The 22,227-nt window shown below is 47.4% G+C and overlaps 2 protein-coding genes and 1 non-coding gene across 3 annotated transcripts in view; all 3 read right to left on the bottom strand.

Moving 5' to 3' along the window:
* Positions 1-22,227, bottom strand: part of VSIG10 (V-set and immunoglobulin domain containing 10) — a 497,585-nt gene that overhangs the window by 313,442 nt on the left and 161,916 nt on the right. The window lies entirely within an intron of this gene.
* KSR2 (kinase suppressor of ras 2) overlaps positions 1-22,227 on the bottom strand; it is a 227,243-nt gene that overhangs the window by 129,177 nt on the left and 75,839 nt on the right. The window lies entirely within an intron of this gene.
* TRNAG-CCC (transfer RNA glycine (anticodon CCC)) lies at positions 12,126-12,196 on the bottom strand. The gene has a single exon. It is a non-coding gene; the product is annotated as a tRNA-Gly (tRNA).

The raw sequence follows: 22,227 nt of genomic DNA, 5'->3' as shown, positions 1-22,227 counted from the left end.
GCAGCCACCCCTTCCATATTCACATTTCTCTGAATTTCGCAATGCCGTTCTCAGATGAAAAAAAATGCTTACTAAAATTTGTATTTTAGAGGCCCGCGCACACACAAAGAGTAAATTGGTTGAACATAACATGAAAAATGCATTATATTAAAAGGAATGGCTTGCAAAATAAAAAAAGAGAGTGTGTGTTCTGCAAAATGACAGACAGGAATGCAGACATTAAGAGAAAGGTGCATGAATGTCTGAACATGCAGCCCCGATGGCACCACCACCATGCCCTGCAGGTGCTGAATGGCCAATGTCTAGGGAGGTAGTTGTTCTTCAGGAGCACAGTGCAGGGGTGTGTGTGGCGAGTTAATGCCCTCTCTACAGGGTGCTGTCCTGATTCTGAACAGACTGCCAATATTTAAAGCAAGAGGTCCAACAAAGCCCTAAGAGGAGAGACTGAAAGAACTGGGCATGCTTAGCCTGGAGAAAAGATTGAGGGGAGACATGAGAGCACTATTCAAATACTTGAAAAGTTGTCACACAGAGGAGGGCCAGGATCTCTTCTCCATCATCCCAGAATGCAGGACGTGGAATCATGGGCTCAAGTTAGAGGCAGCCAGATTCCAGCTGGACATCAGAAAAATCTTCCTGACTGTTATAGCAGTATGAAAATGGAACCCATGACCTAGGGAGGTGGTGGGCTCTCCCACACTAGAGGCCTTCAAGAGGCAGCTGGACAGCCATCTGTCAGGTAGGCTTTAAGGTGGATTCCTGCATTGAGCAGGGGGGTTATTTATTTATTTAAAACATTTCTATCCGCCCTATATCATTAAGAACTCAGGGCAGCATATAGATAAAAGCATACAGTATAAAACAGTAAATATACACAGCTAAAAACAAATTAAAAACAAATTAAGCCATGAACCATGTTGGACTCGATGGCTTTAGGCCGTTTCCAACTCTACTATTCTATGATTCTATGAAAGATAATGTGATCTAGTGGTTAATGTGGTAGCATACAGAGATGCATGCAGTAACTGAGAATGGCGCAGACCTCTCCTTCGCCCAAGGTGAGAAAATAGTGCTGTTGTCAGTTCAAATCTGGAACTATAATATTACAATTGCAGTGGGAGTTAAATAATTCTCATTTAATTCAGTGTGGTTAGCATGTTGGACCGAGTTACAGTCCCTATTTGGCCATGAAGCTCACTGGGTGACTTTGGGCCGGTCACTAACTTTCAGCCTAACCTACCTCACAGGGCTGTTGTGAGGATAAAATGGAGATGAGAGGGAGCAGGACCCTGTAAGACACCTTGGGTTCCTTGCAAGAGGGGAAAAGGTGGGATATCAGTGTGATAATATAAATAAAACACACACACCTTATTTATTTATTGCATTTATATCCCACCTTTTTTCCTCCAAGGAACCCAGGGTGGCATACATAATCCTCCTCCTCTCCATTTTATCCTCACAACAACAACCCTGTGAGGTAGGTTGGGCTGAGAGTCTGTGGTTGGCCCAAAGTCACCCAGTGTGTTTCCATGGCCGAGTGGGGACTAGAACCTGGATCTCCCGACTCGCAGTCCGACACTTTAGCCACTACGCCACACTAGCTTTCAACTGATGCATCTAGCATTGCGTGCGCTTGGGCCCCTGAGCGCACGCTTCCGTGCGCAAAGACAACCCAAGGAGGAAAGACGTGTTCCGAGCTGGAGGAACGTGGTCCTTCAAATATACAGGCAGTGCTTTCATCCAAATCTGATTGCGCGGCTTCGACTGGCACCAGCAGGAGGTTGGCCTAAACCACGACCTCTGAACGGTGCCCTCAATATGCATGTCCCACTGCTTTGATGCCCGGCTTTGATGCCAGAGCTCATCAAGGCTTATTAGCACCGCTGATGATTGGTTCGTGGGACTTAAGCGCTCATCCCCTACCGAGCGCCCAAATGGAATGCAAACTTTTGAACTTTTATCTCGGCTCGGTGCTAAGTCGAGCCATTTAATCTTTTCTACTGTTTCTCTCCCCACATTCCGCAATGCCCCCAATCGATTAAGTCCGCTGGCACCTCAATGTTGAGGCTGCTGTGCCCTTTGCGTAATGACCTGGAGGAGAAAGGAGAAAACAGCCTGCCCCACAGCCCCAGATAAAGAAATCTGACACTGTTACAGATGCTGGAGGCATTTGGGATGGCCTAAAAGGAGTTCAGGTTTTGAAGAATCCGAACTGTGGAATCCAGTGCGGACCAGCCTCCCCAGGCCGCGTGGAGTCTGCGGACTTGCGGATTATTGCTGCTGTTGTTGTTTTACTTTCCTGAAATTTACGCAAAACCATTCGCAGGAAAATACGCAACTTTCTGCTAAGATATATGCCCTGCTGGAAAACATACATAAGGAAAAGTGGAGTGGAAAGGGGGACAATGCATTAAATGTTATGTACTGCATTAATTATGTAAATTGTTGCAATCTTTCCTACGGAATTATTTGTATATTTTTCTGCGTAACGGGGGAAAACCTGGATCCGCCTCTGAACGAACGCTGTGGCGCAATCCACAGAACACACGCAGGACGGATTTCACAAAATCCAGACAGTCCTAGCCACTGTATGGGATGCAAGGCACTTTGCAACATTACCAAGGATGCTGAGTGATAAATTCTGAATTCATGTGCTACACTGGCGGGAGCACACATATCCAATGCTAGATAAACCATGAGTCATGCCACAGAATCCTTCCTCAACTTGGTGCCTTCCAAATGTTTTGGACTACATGTCCCATCAGCCCCAGCCAGCATGGCCAATGGCAAGGGAACTGAGAGTCCCCTGGCACTGCAGACTCTGGCCTCGTCCATCGGTCACTGGGAGGTTGCACCCTTGCCTCCCAGGATAAACCCCACAACAAGGAGGAGACCAACCTGGCTCTATACAACAGCCAGAGAAGGAGCGGCTTCAGGAAACTTCTTTTGCCCTTCCCTGCCAGAAAGAACACCTGCAAGAACTTTGAAACTAAAAACTGAAGCCTGAGCTCTTGCTTCCCCCCCTCCTCCCTCCCAACACATTTTCCTTTTGTATCATGTCTTTGTAGGTGTCTCATTATTAATCTTTGTAAATCACTCTTGAAGCCTTTTTTTTTTTTTTTGGCTGAAGAGCAGGGTAAAAATACTGTAAATAAATATGGGAGTTGTTGTTCTACTCTTCGCCGTCTGTCTGGTTCATATGAACAATGTACTCTGATATTTTTCTGACCTGATTTATTATAGTTATTGGTATTTCTGGACTATCACATGTTGGGGAGGGTGGGGTGGGGTATGAAAGAAAATCTCTAAATAAAAGGGGAAAAAGGAGGAATGGGAGTTGTAGTCCAAAACAAATGGAAGGCACCAGGTTGCCTACCCTGCTCTAAGACCCTGGGGGTGGGGATAGTGGTGGCAGCAAGCAGCTTAATTGGTCCTTTGTGACTCCAGTCCTGGAGAGGGATTAAATGCTCACAGTGCGCCTGCTTTACATCAGGGATGAGGAATTCATGGCCTTCCAGATATTTTAGCTTACGGCTCCCATCAGCTCTATCCAGCAGAGCCAACAGTGAGGGATCATGGGAGTGGTAGGCCAAAACATCTGGAGGGCCACTAGTTGCCCAGCCCTACTTCACATGCAAAATGTTCCATGCCCAGCATTGCTTGTTAAAGGAATCTCATCACACAAGTGGAAATGAGGAATAGGAGACTCGGTATTGACCGGCCCTCCCCAACCTTGTGAGCTCCAGATGTTTGAGGGACTACAACTCCCATCAGCCCCAGGCAGCAAGGGTCAGGGATGCTAGTCGTCATCACCCAACACATCTGGAGGAAGCCAAAATGGAGGAAGCTCCCCTAGGGTTTCCCAGCCCTACAGAATAAAGTCCTGGACTACAAGTCTCATCAACCCCAGGCAGCAAGGCCAAAGCTCAGGGATGCTGGGAGTTGAACCCGGGACCTGGAAATGAGATCTAACTAGTGCGGAATACAGTGGAACTGTCACTACTACATTGAGCCTCTCCACTCATAAACCCTTGCAAAGTAGCAGGAAGCCCTCCGACCTGTGCCTTTCCACCATATCTGTTGCCCATCAATCAACCCCATCATCATTTCTTGGGCAGGGGCTTTCAGCACCCGGCTTTGACACTCGCTCATCATTCGAGACGAGAGATGCCATTGATCTGTGGCCTTTCACCACTTCCCTGCCTGATCCTCCAACCCTGCATGAGCAATCATTTAGCCCTCGCTGTCACGGACGTGTATTTTTTTCGCAGAATGTTAAGCTGCGTCTCCAACTCCCCCCCTCCTTCCCCTTCCCCCAAGCCAGTTTCAGAGAGGACAGCAGAATGGATCGCTGGCCCAACGAGGGTTCTGGCTGGGTCAGGGAGCCGTGCAATCCCAAATGAGGATGATGCTAGGCCAGTGTACAGGTCCGAAGCTCAGTTAGAAAGCTGCAATCCTCAGAATATCAGAACACATTCACATTCCAGCATCCATTCCTCATTAGAATCACATACACAGCCAACACGTCTCTGGCATAATGCTAGGAAATCCTGGCTCAAGGGAGGGGGGTTGGAGGGGGTGTCTTTGGGCAAGGTGCCCTCACTGGGACACTGGCTAAGTGGGACCACCTCCTCCTCACATCAGTTCACAGCACCCATTCCCTTGCAATCTCCCTCTGCACCCAATTTACACAAATGCCCAGAGGCAGAGCATGAGGCAAAGGAAGGACGCTGCTCTCTCGCTCTCTCCTCGCTCCGGTTAAGCCTTGGGTGCTTGGGTGAACAAGCAGAACCAGCGTGAGCAAGGCACGGCAGTGGAGGCTGGTGGCTCCGATGGCAGTGGGGCTGTAAATCCACCCTGGGTTTCAGTCGGAACTCTAAAGGAGCTATCCAACGTGTGGAAGGCTCTCACCAAAATGCCTCGCCTCTGCTTCAAGCGCCTCCAGTGAAAGACAGTCTGCCACCTCCCAAGGCAGGCTGCTCTGCTGATGAACCTTTCTTGAAATTCAGATGTTCCTCCTAATGTTTTAGTCCAAGGCTGGACGACCTCTTTCAGCCAGAGGACAAAATTCAATTTAAGGGAAGTTCTCAAGAGCTGCGTTCAAGTGTCAGGTGGGGCAAAAGGGATGCAGGTTGCAGATTAAAGCTCTGTCAGTCACTAGGCCTTTCTAAGCAAGAGAATAATCCTGTTGTCTGTTTCAGGGACCACAGGATGGCTTGGATTCCTTCATCCAAGGCCGGAGACAGCACTCTGACCATAGAAGGGGGAGTCAGAGATCTGCCCCTGACCCCTCACAGCCGGCGTGGAGAGAACTCTGCCAGCGGCCTCTCCAAGGAGGGGAAATTGACCTCCTGGGGTGGGGGGGAGTGGTGTTCCAGTGGGTGGTGAGGGCGAGAGACCAGAGAGGCCAGAATATGTTTTATCTTGACCTTCCTACAGCCTCCTTCTCTCCCCTCTGAAGCATCCTCTCCAGACAAGCTAAAAGCCCATCTGGCAAAACCAGCAATGGTCATCTCCACCATTCCTCTTGTTCTTGTGGCATCAGCCCGGCTGGTCATAGGAATCTTGGAAGCCTCTGGGCTTTGAGGCTTCCAAGCAGTGAGGGTGACGCCCATAGGATTAAACCCCAAGAGGCATTTCAAAAATGGGTGGAAAAACTGCCCCAAACCTGAGAAACCATTCAATGAATGGTGGTGGGTGGGAAAGGGATGGAGCCAGGGCATGGCCATCCCAGAGGGCCAGGTTTCGTCATGATTCCAAGGCCTCCCACTGCTGCGGGACAATAAAGATGTCTCCTGTGTAATCCAGAAAGCTTTATTCAACAAATAAGCATCTCTTCGCACCTGTGGGGAACGTGAATGCTAGGAGCTATCCTCGAAGCCTAAATTGACTTCAACTGAAGCAGGACGCTTACCTACAATCCAACTTGAGCTCAAGGAGGGTCTTTTGGGAGGAGCTTTGCATGAGCTGCTATCCTAAGAGACTGCCTCCCACCTCCTCTCAACTCCACCCACTTGACCCTGTAGTGGACTCTGGGAACTGTCAATTCTGATGTCCCCTCTCCCTCAGACAGAGGCTGAGTTGTCAGGAGTGTGAGAGTGGATGGTCTCTGAGCCATCTGCATTCTCTACGATAAGCTCATGGGAAGATTCATCCTTGAGTCCTGAAGAGTCTTGGAGAACCTCCTCCCCTGCTTCCTGTGTTGGCTGGTAAATTCCTGGTTCTTCATCATCTGATTCTGAATCCAATTGACCCCCTGAAACCCCTTCCCCCACACTAGAGAGAACAGGCCTGATCCTGACAGATTTGGACCCCAAGAGGGCTGGATTTGGAACCTGGTCCTGAGGTTCCCCATTCCCAGCTTAGCCTAACCTTCCTTTTCTCATGCCCAATTCTCCCTACAGTCCCAAACTCACGCTGGCTACAAAGAAACTTTGGAGAAAGGTTGTACCCCGGCGTGGCTTTTTGCAGGAGAAAAGAAAGAGTTTAATAAGAGTTTTCCACATCAGTTCCGAAAACCAATGATCTCAAGCAGTCTCCTCTGGGCAACCGCTTGCATTTTGTTCTTTAATCTATTCATAACAAGTCCAATTTGCTTAGGAGCCAGCTGCTACGCAACCAGGCAAGTATGCATGCCCAAGAATTCTGCTGTTAAGTATGCGTGCCCAAGGATTCTGCTGCGCGCACCTGCACTTAACAGCATTTTGGTCAATTTCAGGGAGCGGCAGATGTCCAAGTTCTAGGCTAAGAAAAGACAAATAGTCCCATTCATTCCAGAAAGGTCCAAAAGGCGGCCATAGTTCTAGATGAGCGAACTGGCAAAACGTGAGTGCACCGAAGTTTTCCAAATTCAACCGTTGTGACTTGAATCCATAACTGTTTGAGAGTTTTGTTGTTCTTTTCACACAATTTTCATGTGTGTTTCCCCCTAAATCTACACATCAATTGTGCACATCTTTGAAATGAACACCTTCTTCCCCATCGAGTAAAGCCCCTTTTTGCCTGCATTTTTCAAAACGCACACACATTTTCCGTGGGCATTTTTCAAACGCAGGCACGCTGTCGAACCCATTTTTATGGGCTCCATGAATCACAATGCAGACTCAGAAATGTATTGATTGTGTCTGAGTCTTCGTTCAATACGGAAGGTGCAAATTGGGTAAACCCTGATCAAAACCAAACTGAAACAGTTTTCTCATACATCCATAGCTTTAGCGAACCGGTGGGGAATCACTTTTCGCCTGAGGGACTAATTCAATTTCAAACTCCACTCTCCCTGCTGATGTATATAGTTCAGCAGTTACTACTACTAAACAGATCTGGTCTTGAATAGGTTGGAATAGCCCTATGTTTGATACTGTGAGTCCTTCAAGCAAACCTACATAGCTATCAGAGTGGGTTGCATCGTCTGGGGCCAGATCTACACCAAGCAGGACTTAATGCTTTGAAAGTGGCTTGAAAGCAGTACATGGAATGATCAAGGGCAACCAGGATGATCAGGGGTCTGGAAACAAAGCCCTATGAAGAGAGATTGAAACAACTGGGCATGTTTAGCCTGGAGAAGAGAAGATTGAGGGGAGACAGGATAGCACTCTTCGAATACGTAAAAGGTTGTCACACAGAGGACGGCCAGGATCTCTTCTCGATCATCCCAGAGTGCAGGACATGGAATAACAGGCTCAAGTTACAGGAAGTCAGATTCCGGCTGGACATCAGGAAAAACTTCCTGTTAGAGCAGCACAGCAATGGAACCAGTTACCTAGGGAGGTTGTGGGCTCTCCCACACTAGAGGCCTTCAAGAGGCAGTTGGACAACCATCTGTCAGGGATGCTTTAGGGTGGATTCCTGCATTGAGCAGGGGGTTGGACTCAATGGCCTTATAGGCCCCTTCCAACTTTACTATTCTATGATTCTATGAATGTGTCATGGGCCTCAACAGTTGTCACTACCATTATCAACCGTTATAAAGCAGTAGTGTAGATCCTTTCTAGCTTTCACAGTATTGGTGCTACGGTGTTCCCATATGGAGAGAACACACCTCCCCTTTTATTATTATAGATGCAACACTGCCCTCCAAGCAAACTTATATTAAACTCTGATTTCCACTTTCCAGGCCAAGACCTTGGCACATGGAAAGGGAGTGGAATCCAAGCCACACCGTGGACCAACTGCAGAGAAGGGCCTTGTGCACACAAATGCCTCCGAGCACTAATTAACCCTCATTAGATCTAAGAGTTGCTTATGGGCTACAGCTGTGCCCCAACCATGCATCTTACATCAAGGAATTTGCACAGGCGGCTTTCGAAGCCCTGGATGCTCCAGCTGCTATGCTATCTTCAGCCCCCGCCCCTCTGTCGCTTTCTAGGTGGGATAAAAGGAGCCACTGCTCCATAGAAGATCAAAGATTCCTTCAGGCGGCAGGAAGTTACAACCTGTCAACAGGTTTGGGGCACACGGGTGGAGGAGAAATGACAGTGCAACGCAGTGACAGGTACATCAGTTTCTGCAGCACCCTCAAGGATGTTCATTTATTACTCCCACACCTGGCGGTCCTCCAAGGGCCATCCTGCATGGTGCCCTTCATCAGATGGGAAAAGCCTGAAAGGGCCTAAGAGTGATGAATGATCCTTGCTGCCCGCATGAGGCATAAAGCTGCATGCTGCAAGAAACATAGGCAAGGAACACAAGGGAGCCTTGGAAGTGGCTTTATACCTGGTCAGATTAGTTACCCATCAATGCCAGTCCTACCTGCTCTGTTTGGCAGTAGCTTCCCAAAGACAGGTGCTTTTAAGGTGGCCACATAGCCACTTATACAGAGGACAGGCCTCTATGGTCCTCCATTTGGAGGTGTCCACTGTTGATGGGTCATCCAATTCAAGTCTGCTTGAAATGTTTGGAACCATCAGAAGAGAAGAGTTGCACCTGCACAGCAAACTAAGCCAGGTGCACAAATGCCCTGGCCACTGTCTTCCCCATGACAGTGAGATGTTACCATATGTCTACTTCAAGTATAATCCTAATAAATTAGCATATGCAAAAATTATACAAATCAGTTGTTCTTTTTTTTTAATCTGTTGTGGGGACCCAATCCACACAGAACAATGGCAGGGATTGAAAGAACAAGGAAGGAAGGAAGGAAGGAAGGAAGGAAGGAAGGAAGGGGAACAAGAGGACAAGTAACTTCTAGGGCTGGCCCAAGACATTGCTCTAGTGGAGTGGAGGACAAGATGGCGGCCCCTCCCAATCCATATACAAAAGTGGACTGGACTGGACTGGCAGCGGACTAGATCTTTGACTCAGCAAATGGGACAACCTCCTCCACCACTACACTCGAAGGCAGCACACTAGCTTAGGGGATGCAGGACAGCCCACAGCTCTCTCCTCTGACACCTTGCTGCCACCTCAGAGCAGCGGCCACACGAGGCAACAGCCTCACTCTACCTAATGGCAGGGCCGCCCCTGAGCATAAAAGCAACATAGAATTCTTAGGGATTTCGTTTGTTTGTTTCTTGATTGTTTAATTTTTCCTGGGCATTTAGCAACCGTACTCCAGGTGCACATTCAAACAACTCATCCAAGCCCTGAATTTTGACCAGGTTTTCTCCCCCTGCTCCCCCCCTCCTTCTCCCCACTTATGAAACATTTCCTTTCTTCACCTTCCTGCTCACTTTCCATACTTCGGCAGCATGATCGCACGGGAAACTCTTTGTTCAATAAAAGATTGAGGCAGCGTACCGAAAACCATTTGCCCTTCAGGCATATTGTTCCCAAATTAATTTTATACTATGGGGGGAAAATAATAATAATAATAGATGTGATTTAATGGTTGGAGAGGAAAGTTACTGGCAAGGTTGACTGGTTTGCCTTATGTTTAATTCAGTGCAGTGACACTTTCCAATGCACTCTGGATTCTATTAAAAAGCTTATCTAAGGGGGAAGGGGAGACAATTCATAACCCTGTAACTTCCCCTCCCACCTCCCATTTAATGATAAAGCTGAGGAAATGCATTGGATGGAGCAACTTTAAATGCTCTGCATTAGCGAGGTACGAATCAGTCCAAACCCCGTCCATGACAGTTTCACCAATAAATCTGTTCCATCCACTTTCCAACTGTGCAATTGTTCTGTGACTTTTGTTTTAAGGAAAAAGAAAAGACAATTCCTCCAACAACGTTCCCCAATATACAGGGGTGGGTTGTTGTTTTTTGTACTTAACATACGAATGTTTGTATGTAATCATTGAGCCAAGCAGTGAAGATTCCGGCAGGCGATTGACTCTATTTCAACACTGGTGGCTGGACAGTAGGGTTTTTTTTTAATCATAAAATGGCATTTGTGTGGGAGGGAGGGGAGTTATAGGGCTCTGAATCACTAGTTGAGGGAGTGCAGGGGATGGACACATGACACACACCCTCCAACACTGAGGGGCTAGCTCTGTTTTCTCTCAGGAACTGCTGGGCATTCCCAAGAGGAGTCCTTGGCAGTAAAGGTTGATGGCTCTGATGTCAGTGGGGCAGTGAATCTGCTCTGGGTTTCAGTCAGGACAAGTCGGAACTTTAAAGGGGCTGTCCAAGGTGCTTTGCCCCACATCGCCTGCAGCTCTGTGGGTGGTCACTTGAAGACACCCCCCCCCCGGATACAGGGGTCCAGAAATCAGCCCCAAGGTCCAACCCTAGCAGTACCACTGCTACCACTAATCAGATCACCATCAAGAGCGAATTCTTTGGACCAGGGACAATTTGAGAAAGGTGGTAGTGGGTAGAGTTGTTGCAAGAGTCCATTGAGTGGTGGAGTTCAACAGAATCCCCAGTGCTCGCCCTCCCGGACCCCCCGCACTGAGCTGAGAGGCCCTCACAGACGCTCTCATGGAGTGCACTGCAGCTCGGTCAGCACCCAGTGGCCATCCACCCGCCTTGGCGAGCTGCAAAATGGCGGCTGGGATGTTTCCTCTAAGGTCATGTTGTGTAAGTGGGGGCCGTAAAGTGTCCATTTACACAACACTGCAGGCATGAATGGAGCGTTCACACCTCTGTTGTGTAAATGGTCCATATAGGCCACCATTTACACAGCATGACCTTTCCGGAAACTCCCTGTTGCAGAACATGGAGGTTCACTAAGAGGACGGGGGCCCTGCGGCTTTGTCGGGTGACCCCGTGGCTTCATTGCCAGCCCATCAAATCATTTGCACAGTGCCATGATCAGGGACAGGTGGCAGCTCAGTGAGCAACCGACAAAACTGGGTACAGGGGAGTCTGTCCCCTCCCTTGTGGGCGGAAGGGGCCAATATCCAACCTTAGGGGGAGCGGCGTGCGATTGGTTCAGCTGCCAGCTCACTCTGAACAGAAAGAGCATCCAAGCTTTAAGCTTGAGGTTAAACAAGCTTGGAAGCGAAAAATGGGCCGCCCAGTATTTGATTCTGTCCTTTTCTTGTTCTCTGGAGGGACAAGACCCAATGGGGAGAGATTGCCTAGCTGTGGCTCCGGAAAAGGAGGCACTTCATATCAAAGGGGTGCTGGTGAATTATTGATCCGTTTGCTTGTCCTAGCTCCCCATGGGTGGCTGAATTTCAAGGTGAAAGTCTTACTGATCTATTATTCCCTTTTCTGCAGCACAAAGTATAACTTCTTAACACACCGCAGATTAGAAAAACTCAGGGATTCTTTGAAGGGAACATTAACAAACCCAAGCAAACTTTTCCTTTTTCTCCCTTCCACCAAAATACATCTGCAGATAGGAAGAGAGAAGCAGAGCACCAAACTCCGTAATCGGAGGGCAGAGGAAGTACATCTAAGTTAGACTTGGTGAAAACAAGGCAGAACGCTGCAAGAACGACAGGCTCGATCAGGGCAGCTTCTCTCTGTTATAGCAAAAGAAGCTAATCTGGAGTTTCATAGAATCATAGAATAGCAGAGTTGGAAGGGGCCTACAAGGCCATCTAGTCCAACCCCCCGCTCAATGCAGGAATCCACCCTAAAGCATCCCTGACAGATGGTTGTCCAGCTGCCTCTTGAAGGCCTCTAGTGTGGGAGAGCCCACAACCTCCCTAGGTAACTGATTCCACCGTCGCACTGCTCTAACAGTCATGAAGTTTTTCCTGATGTTCAGCCGGAAAATTAAAATTCGCCTGCGCCGCCTGGGAATCGAACCCAGGTCGCAAGAATGGGAATCTTGCATGATACCACTACACCAGCAGCGCAGCATCCAGCAAGTAATTAGCAAGATTGAATGAATAAGTTTATTACGGTGTAACAACCAGCACTCCAATCAAACACCATACAATTTAACACATTACATTACATTACAGATGTAGAACGTGCATATATTATTATTGTTTTGCCTCTTTACGGCGTGAGATGGCTGCAGCACAAAATCTGGCCACTTTCGCAGTAACTTGGGCATTCATGCCTGACAAAAGGTAATCTAAACAAAATTTGTCTGTTCTGCCTGAGATTTTTTTTATGAGTGGAGTTATTAAGGAAACTCTGAGGTCTTTATACAGGTGGCAGTAAAGTAAAACATGGACAAAAGAAGCTAATCTGGAGTTTCGTCCAGCGAGTAATTAGCAAGATTATCCTGTAGTTCATTTTCATGAATATTACGGGCCAGTGTTTTGTAGTATTTTATGGAGAGTGAAGCAACCCGGGTTTTGGACCTCCACTCCCATCAGCCCCAGATAAGGGTAAGGGATGATGGGAATTGTAGTCCAAAAATGCAAAGGGCATCGGGTTACCTGTGTTGAGAGTGTTGGACTTGGACCACGAAGGCTCGAGTTCAAGTCTCGGCTCACCTGTCGAGCTCACTCAGTCACTTCGGTTAACTGTTGACTTTAGTGCAGCGTCACCTGCCTTGAAGGATTGACATAGGTGAAGAGAACAGGGAACCTGCCTCAGCTCAGTGCCTGAATTATAGGTGGGGGGTTAAGGTAAAAGGCCTTCAATGAACTTTTGCGCCCGCTCTCTGGCTCTCCCAATTTTTTGTCAAAGTGATGAGCAACCCTAACCCTTAAAGTCTTCTAAAAGCGGTAGCTAAAGGGGCAGTCAGAAAAGGTAAGGAAATTCTTCCTCTTAAGAAGATTGGAAGTTGCTTTATACGGACTCCAACCCTTACTCCATCAAGCCCAGTATTGCCAAGACTGGCTGGCAGCAGCGGATCTCCAGGGTTTGAGGCAGGGTTCTTTCCTGGTACAGCCCAGCCAGACACATCAGGTTTATCAACTAGGGATGTTCAAACCAGCCAAACCCAAATTCATCAACCTCTCCGAGTTTCACCTCAAAGCTTGTTCCAGTGCATGTCCATATCAGATTCTGAGCTCCGGTGTTTATACTCTGTCCGCACGGAAACTCACATGCATTTTTGTTTGCATTTCCCCAAACGTGCACATGAATTGTGCGCATTTTTTTTAAAAAAATGTACACATTTTCCTCCCATCGATTAAAAGGATGTCTGTGCCTTTTTCAGAAGTACACTTTTTTTTCAGGCATATTGCTGAAATGTTAACACCTGGCCAAGCACTTTTTTCTTTGTTTTCGGTCTGAGAATCACACTGTGGGTTCAGAAATGTATGGAAACATCACCCCACGCCCACACACAGAGTTCACATTTGGCTCACGCAGGTGCGAACCGGGTAGCTCCTGATCCGAATCTAACAGCAGCTACACTTTCAGACATCCCTACTACCAGAGCCAGTGTAGTGTAGTGGCTAAAGTGTCGGACTGGGAATCGGGAGATCCGGGTTCTAGTCCCCACTCAGCCATATCATAGAATCAGAGAATAGTAGAGTTGGAAGGGGCCTATAAGGTCATCGAGTCCAACCCACTGCTCAGTGCAGGAATCCCCCCTAAAGCATCCCTGACAGATGGTTGTCCAGCTGCCTCTTGAAGGCCTCTAGTATGGGAGAGCCCACAACCTCCCTAGGTAACTGGTTCCATTGTTGTACTGCTCTAACAGTCAGGAAGTTTTTCCTGATGTTCAGCTGGAATCTGGCTTCCCGTAACTTGAGCCCATGATTCTGTGTCCTGCACTCTGGGAGGATCGAGAAGAGATCCTGGCCCTACTCTGTGTGACAGACTTTTAAGTATTTGAAGAGTGCTCTCATGTCTCCCCTCAATCTTCTCTTCTCCAGGCTAAACATGCCCAGTTGTTTCAGTCTCTCTTCATAGGGCTTTGTTTGTAGAAACCCACTGGGTGACTTTGGGCCAGTCACAGACTCTCAGCCCAACCCACCTCACAGGGTTATTGTGAGGATAAAATAGAGAGGAGGAGGATTATGTATGCCGCCTTGGGTTCCTTGGAGGAAAAAAGACGGGCTATAAATGCAACAACAACAACAACAACAACAATAATAATAATAATAATAATAACAACAACAACAACAACAACAACAACAACAGCAACAGACTTCACCCATAAGCATTTGACTTTGATGACCTGCATACAGAAGTAGAAATCTACAATCTGGAATGATTGCAGTTCAGGGATTCTAACTACGGGGGTGGATGGGTTGGGGCCAGGAGAAAGAAGAGCCTGTGCTTTGAGATCTTCTGGAGAAGTCCTTCTTTCAGTCCCACCTCCTTCACAGGCACGCTTGGTGGGAACATGGGAGAAGGCCTTCTCGGTGACTACTCCGGTGCTCTGGAACTCTCTTCCCGGGGAAGCTAGGCTGGCTCCCTCCTTGATGGGCTTTTGGAAGCAGGCTAAAACTTTTTTGTTCAAGCAGGCCTTTGGAGAATAATCTGGCCCTCCATCTATGTTAAGGACTTATAATTTTATTGTGTATTTTAAATGTTTATGGTTTTGTTTTCCCCCCCCCCTCCATGTATATTTTAAACTTTGTAAGGCCGTCTTGAGGCCCAGCACATCGGAACTCGCAGAGCCAGCCGGGAAGGGGCTAAGTACAGCCGCCTTGTTTCACCTGGATGGAGAGGCTCCGAGTGCAAGTGGCTTTCAATCCATCACAGGAAAGGCGCTACTTAACATTTTGAAAATGCCGACAGTGGCCGTCGCTCCCACCTGCAGCCCCCATGCCGAGCCAAGCACCAGCCGCCTCCACCTCAGCCGGGCGCACGCAGCGCTCCTAGCCAGCCAGTGGGCAGCTCAAGAAGATCTCTGCTGGGGGCAGGGGGAGGTCACCATGGAGATATAAACTCTCATCTAAATTCGCAATCATGCCTTGACTTTCTAAAGTGGAAAAAGAAGGCACAACTTCTCATCGGGGGACCCGGCAGAAGCGGCTCTTTCCAGACATGGTGTGGGGTTTCCCCCCCCCCCAGTGTTTTCTTCTTCTTCTTCTTTTAACCCACCTCTGCTCCTCTTGGCAGAAATGCCGCAGTGGTAATTAACATTAATTGCATCTACCTGTGGAGCGCAAAGGGCCGGAGCACTTGCATAATCGCAGCAATAGCGCTGTCACATTTACTAAGTGGGCAGAGCGAGGGGGCAGGGCGGGGGGGAAGAGAAAGCGGGAGGCATTTGCAGAGCTTGTACAAAAATCTTTCGTCTCCCCCCCTCCCCAGAAATAGCAGAGTTGCATTTTTTTTTTTTTATGGATGGATCAAATCATCCCCCCTAATCACATGCAATTCATCACCATATTTGCAGTTGTCAAACTTGCCATGGCCATTTCTAGGGCCCTGATCTGACCCCTGAAACAGTTCAGAGGGAGAAGTCACCATGGTGGCAGGAAAGGGGGGAGGTTCTCACCTCCCTTCCCATCTTTTAATTCTCCCCCCCTTTTTTTTTAAAGTAGTCAGGTCTGAAGGAACAGGGATTGACTGGTTGCCCCCACCACCTTTCCTTCCTCTTTCTGGGAAGGGGAAGGAAAGATGGCAGTGTCCAGAGCTCCACATCTGGTGTTGTGACCACAGAGCTGAAGGCTTTTAAGAGGAAAAAAAGGGGGATGGTTAAGAAAAAGGGGGGAGGTAAGACACACAAACCCTGGAATGATGTGAATTGCTTCATCCCATCCCCATGAATTGCTTCATCCCATCCCCATGAATTGCTTCATCCCAACCCCATGAATTGCTTCATCCCATCCCCATGAATTGCTTCATCCCATCCCCATCTTTCCTTTTATTTTAGAGTGTTCCCCAAAACACCACCACCCAAGTTGGGCAAACTTCAAAAGCAAAGGACACCAGTCCTACTTCACCAGCTTAGGGTGGTTTGGCAGCCCCCTGCCCTATCTAGACAAAGCTTCCCCAGACAGAGTGACACAAGCCTTGGTGACAGCCAAGATAGATTACTGTAATGCACTCGATGTGAGCCTGCCCTTGAAGATGATTTGGAGACTGTCACTAGTACAGAACGCAGCAGATAGAATGCTTGGATCACCTTGCTCCTATCCTGCATCATTTATGTTGCCTGCCTGGTCCAATTCAAGATGCTGGTTTTGGCCTTTAAAGGCCAGAATGGTTTGGGACCACGTTTTCTGAAGGAATCGTTATACCTAAAAGATCATGCCTTTACATTAAGATAAGTGTCAGAGGCTGTACTGTGTCTGGCCCACCCAAAGGAGCCATTAGGCTGGGTCATTACTGAGGACAGGGCTATCTCAGTGGTGGCCCCGCACCTATAGAACTTCCTTCCCAGAGAGAAGCAGAGCCAGCTGTAACTGGTGATTGATTAAGGGAAAGCTGGCATATAAGAGCTCTCATACTACTATTTGTGGACTCAGGGCACATGCTGACCCTCCCCTCTTCTTTCCTGTACCAGGTCAGGAGATCAGAAGAATCCATTGCTGGTTTTAAACCAACCAGACTTAGGGATCTTTACGGATTTTGTAAAATCCATTCCAACAGCATTTCGCAGATTGTGAGGTGTCTTTTGTTCTATCGTCTACTCATGGGTGGAATCGGAATTTTCCCATTCCCCGAATTTGTGCAGATTCGTATTTATGGAAATGTGGAAATCCCCTCCCCCAAATCCATCCTAAAAAGTGCATTTTCATGCTTCAGCTTATGGAGGAAAACCACGTTGCGTATGTGTCTACGACTAAATTTGTGTAAAATTTTGGAAACTAAAAAAAAAAACCACCAGCCCACAAGTCCGCAGAATCCGGGTGACTTGGGAAAAGCTGGTCTGCTGCTGAAACCATGGTTCAGATTCATAGAAATCTGAACTCATTTGATTCCATTGTAGTTTTCTCTGACCTCCCTGTTAATGTCCAAATGTGGGGAACTCAGGGTAATCTAAACTCTGATTAGTCCAAACAAGCCAGGACCATAAGCCATAGTTTGAGTCTGGCTTGTTTGGGCTACCCAGAGTTTAAAACCAATATATGACCTGTCCTGATATGTCCTTTCCAACTGCTTGCTTTGTGAAGGCTGAGGGTTTAGCTCCATGGAATTGAAGCTAATAGACTACTGTTTGTAATGAGAAATTGCCTTCATGCCAAGGTTTGGACCATTAGTCGTCGTCCCCGATACACACATACACAAGATTCCCTAGATCTTTCAAGACTCCCCAGTCCATAATCATCAACAGAACGGCTGTCTGGAAAACAGATGAGATGGAGAGGAAGTGCTGGTAATATAAAAATACCTTATGACTTCCTTGGGTCTTTTAAAGCATTTTATGGGCATTTAGTTAGTGATCACTGATCAGCATCAAACCAGAAACACAAATACTAATTGGAAGGTTCTGGCACATGTTGCTCCAGAGAAGTGGCACCGGGCCATTCAGATGTAAACCAAGGCCTCCCATTCATGACGGCGTAATAAAATAGTCCTCTCCGTTAATCAAAAAAGCAAATGAAGTGGCGCGTAAGACCATTCAGTACACACACACACACACAGTGACACGAAGAGGCTGTATTCACCAAACACGTCAAACTGTGGGGTTGTTGTTGAACCTTGGTTGTTGTCTTGTGTGTTTCCCACCTCTGCAGTATAAGAAGGCTTCCTGTGCATAGTTTCCGGGCGAAGTACATTACCTTTAAAGCCCTATGTGGTGTTACCCACATTTCTGTTCCCTTAGGTATGTCTGAAGTGAGTATGTCTAGAGAGTGCGGAATGTCGGACTGAGTGGGTGTGGCTGGTGATGCTGTGGAAAGGGGGGAGGAGTATATATATGGGGGAGCTGAGTGGTCTGAGGGGTTCAGTTGGTGATGGGGTTTGGAGGGCAGATGTTTAGCTGAGTGATTTCTTGCCAGGAGTTGGGTGAGGAGTGAGTGAAAAGAAGATCATAGGGACTAAGGATTGTATTAATAGATTGGTTACTGCCAGTATGATTAAGAATAGGCAGGACTGGAATATAATTCAAAGGAACTAAGAATTGTATACTACAATAAACATTTTCTTTATTTTGCTACCATAAAACCACATGTCAGTTTGGCTGTGTCTCCTGCTCTACTAGTTCATAAATAAACACATTACATTAAACCTTCAGCCTGCTATATTCACAGAAAAGCCTTTTCCAAAACTCCTTACCTTTTCCCTCTGCTATAAGGGAAAGGTTATACTTTTCTTTTTACCTCTTCCTCAAGTATTTAAGTAGTACTGCTTAGCCTGGGGGAGGTGTGAGTGTCAAAGCCTTGTGTGGGGGGGTGGCATCTCACCCTACATGGTTTGGGTTGAGGTTAACGGTGGCATCACCTTCTCCCCTACAATCTGCTCCACACACTCAGGTCCTCTGGGCAGAACTTATTTCAGTCAGTCACAACTAGGCTGACAACTGTTACGCAGAGGAACTTTTCTTCTGTCGCCCCCAGACTGTGGAACGGCCTGCTGGAGGAGATTCGTCAACTTAACACTCTCTCCAAGTTTAAGACAGCTATAAAGACTTATCTCTTCCGGCAGGCCTACCCAGATGAATGTTAAACCAGGAATTTTTATGATGCGTTGATTGTTATTTTGATGTTGTATTGGTTTTATATGCTCTTTTAATTAATTTTATATATCAGATTTATACTATACTGTTGTACTAATGTTGTTCCCCGCCTCAATCCAAAAGGGGAGGTGGGTAAGATACAATAATAATAATAATAATAATAATAATAATAATAATAATAATAATAATAATAATAATATGATGCCATATGGGGTTATTCCGTGGTAAGGGACACAGCGCTACCACTTTGACGAGTGCGGACAGTTATTTATCGATTTACATTTGTTACGGTCTGTGTTTCAGTGCCATGAGTCCCAAGGCAGAGAGCAATGAATATAACAAATGGGCCTTCTAGTGTGCAATCTTTAAGAAAGCCATTTAAAATAAATAAATAAATAAAAGGAGCAAGAAGCAGACAAACACAGCAGCCAATAAGACCTAACTAAACTACAATAGCTACAAGGAAAAAAGAAAGAAGAAGAAAAAGATTGCCACAGACAGCAAGTCATTATGGTCCATTTCAAAAGGCTACGGTTTCAAATCGCCCCAGCAAGGAGGAAGTCCCATAATTCAGTGTCGACCACTGAGAAAGCTCTCTCTGCAGTCACCCCTAGACAATGGAATGATCAAAGTGTTATGAGGTCCTGGATCTTAAAGTATGAGGAAGCACAGAGAGAGAGGAAAGAGACATTCTTTCAAATGTCCCAGGTCCAGACGGCCATATATCAGGAGTGCAGAACCAGAGGCCTGGCTTCTCTAAATCTGACCTTCTTGGAGTTCTGGTCTGATGCCTCAGGGCTCCCCAGATGACCACATGCCCCCTTGTCTACATTCAACAGATCAAGGAAGCCTGGTCTACTTTTAAACATTTATGACCGACCTTTCCTCCAAGGACCTCATATGTAGCTACTCTTCATTTTATCTTCACAACATCCCTGTAAAGGAGGGCTGTGCTCTGCTCTGATTCAGATCGTGAATCCGGAGCAGAGCGACCCGATCCACTTCCGCCAAAGGCGGATCCGAATTGGGTCGGGGGAGCTGCGGATCGAGGTTTCGAATGCAGGTAAGTGGGGGGAGGGGGGCTCACCTGGCACCACCGCCACCGCAGTCCGTTGAAGCTGGTGACAGCGGCGGAGCCAGGTAAGGGGGCAGGGGGGCTTATCTGCTCTTCCAGTTTGAGATCTGGCCCTCAGTTGAAGCCGGCGCCGAACCGCGATGGAGACAGGTAAGTGGGGGGGAAGGGGGGCTTACCTGTCTCCACAACCGCAGTCTGTGTGGAGACAATGGCGGAGCCAGGTAAGGGGGAGGGGGCTTATTCAGCCCCCATTTTGCCCCCCTTCCCCAGTTACCTGCCACCGCCATCCGCCGCGGAGGCAAATAAGTAGGGAAGGGGGGCAAAATCTCAATCCTCCCCTCTGGATCTCACTCTGCAGAGCGGAGCGGGGGAGGGTCGGATCGACCCGAAGTGGATCAGCCCGATTCAAAAGTTGTGGATCAGACCACAAAGTGGTTCGGGGGGGGGGAGTTTCCGTGTACAGCCCCACTGTAAAGTAGGTCAGGCTGAGATAATGTGACTGGCCCAAGGGCAACCAGGGAAGCATTGCAGCTGAGTGGAGATTTGATCCTGCAACTCCCTGATCATAGACTAATATTTTAAGAGCGACACTGAGTCATTGCTAGCCCAGATGAGGAGAAAGGGGCTATAAAACAACTTCCTGGTTGGACAGGGCCCCTTGCCTGAGTGACAACGGTCTCCCTCTTCTGGAGTGTTTCTTGGCTTCACCTCCTGGCTTCCCGTCTTGATTCCCGATTCCGTGTGGCTCAAGGTATGACATCTAGATGCTACAGCAAGCTTGGGGTGACTAGCTTAAATAATGCCCTGTCCGAAAGCCATTGTTCACTGTACCCAAAATTGGAGTTAACTGAAAGAAGGCTTATGCAGCAGTATAATCAACTGTATGATTCTCATTTTTAAAAAAAAATACAGGGAAATGCTCTTTTTTAATGCACTAATTATGATTCTGAATCACTAATGGGATTAGAAGGCAAGATTCGGTGGCTGCCTCCTGAAAATCATTAAGCCCCATTAGAGTAAATTAATCTCCACTCTTCCACTGATCAGCTTCGGGGTCCTTTCCAGACCTCCTTCCTCTCTGTATAGTGGCAATAATCCCTCAGTTGGACGCAGAAGAAACAGAGTGCTCTTCAGTATTGGTTTTCTCTTCCCTCGATTAATTTAGCTTAATAAACTCCACAGCCTACAGGGGCTTCTCCTCTTGCAACGGTGGCTGCAGTGGGCCCATGTCAGACTAATTGTAAATTAAGGTAGCCTTGACCTAAAGTGTTGGAGTTCCACTGGAAGTGGGGAACAGGGTCGTCTAGCCAACTGGAACAGAACTGAGGGACTCAAAGGCCCCTTCTTGCAATTAGCAGCTAGAAATGCTTGATTACCGTCCACCTCAGTTGGTGCTCTCTGATCCTCACCTGAGCTCACCTGAAACATTTAATTACAAAGGAGAAGACGGCAGTCAGAGAGAGAGAGAGAGAATCTAATATCCTCCCTATACACAAAGCTGTCTAATTAATTGGTGTCGCCACATCAGCCACCAGGAATAAGCCACGAGAGATGAAAAGGAGAAACAGGAAAACAAGTGAGAAGGAATTCTTCATCAAAACAAGAGGGATCTGGTGCTGTGTTGCCTTGGAGGCCCATAAGGAGGTGCAGTTCGATGGGTTAGTTCAGGACTCAGATAAGAACATAAGCAGAGTCATGCTGGATAAGGCCAAAGGTCCATCTAGTCCAGGATTCTGTTCACATAGTGGCCAACAAGTTGTTCACATGTTGTGAGATAAAGTCCTTAAGAACATAGTTGGCCGAGCTGCTCATACTCTTTGTGAAGAAGTCCTTAAGAACATAAGAAGACCCATGCTGGACCAAAGGTCCATCAAGTCCAGCATTATGTTCACACAGTGCCAACCAGCTGCTCACATGCTGTGTGAGGAAGTCCTTAAGAACATAAGATGAGCCACAGGATCAGACCAAAGTCCATCTAGTCCAGCATTCTGTTCACGCAGTGGCCAACTCCTCCTCCTCCTCCTCCTCCTCCTCCTCTTCTTCTTCTGTCTCTTCTACTGCTACTTTTTTTCTTCTAAGGCTGCTTTTTCTTCTGATGCTCTTCAGCTGGTGCCATTCTTCTGTTGCTTTTTCTTCTGCTGGTGCTGCTGTTCTTCTTGTTCTTCTTTCTGCTTCTGCTCCTCCTCTTCTTTTTCTTCTTCTTCTTTCTTCTTCTGCCTCTTCTACTGCTACTTTTTTCTGTGGTGGCTGCTTTTCCTTCTGCTGCTATCTCTTCTGCTGTTCATTTTGTTCTTCTTACTTGTTCTGCTGCTCCTCCTCCTCTCTTC

Source organism: Elgaria multicarinata, chromosome 18, assembly GCF_023053635.1.
Source record: "Elgaria multicarinata webbii isolate HBS135686 ecotype San Diego chromosome 18, rElgMul1.1.pri, whole genome shotgun sequence".
Lineage (NCBI taxonomy): Eukaryota > Metazoa > Chordata > Lepidosauria > Squamata > Anguidae > Elgaria > Elgaria multicarinata.
Note: the sequence above shows the minus strand (reverse complement) of the source record. Positions and strands in the feature narration are given on the sequence as shown.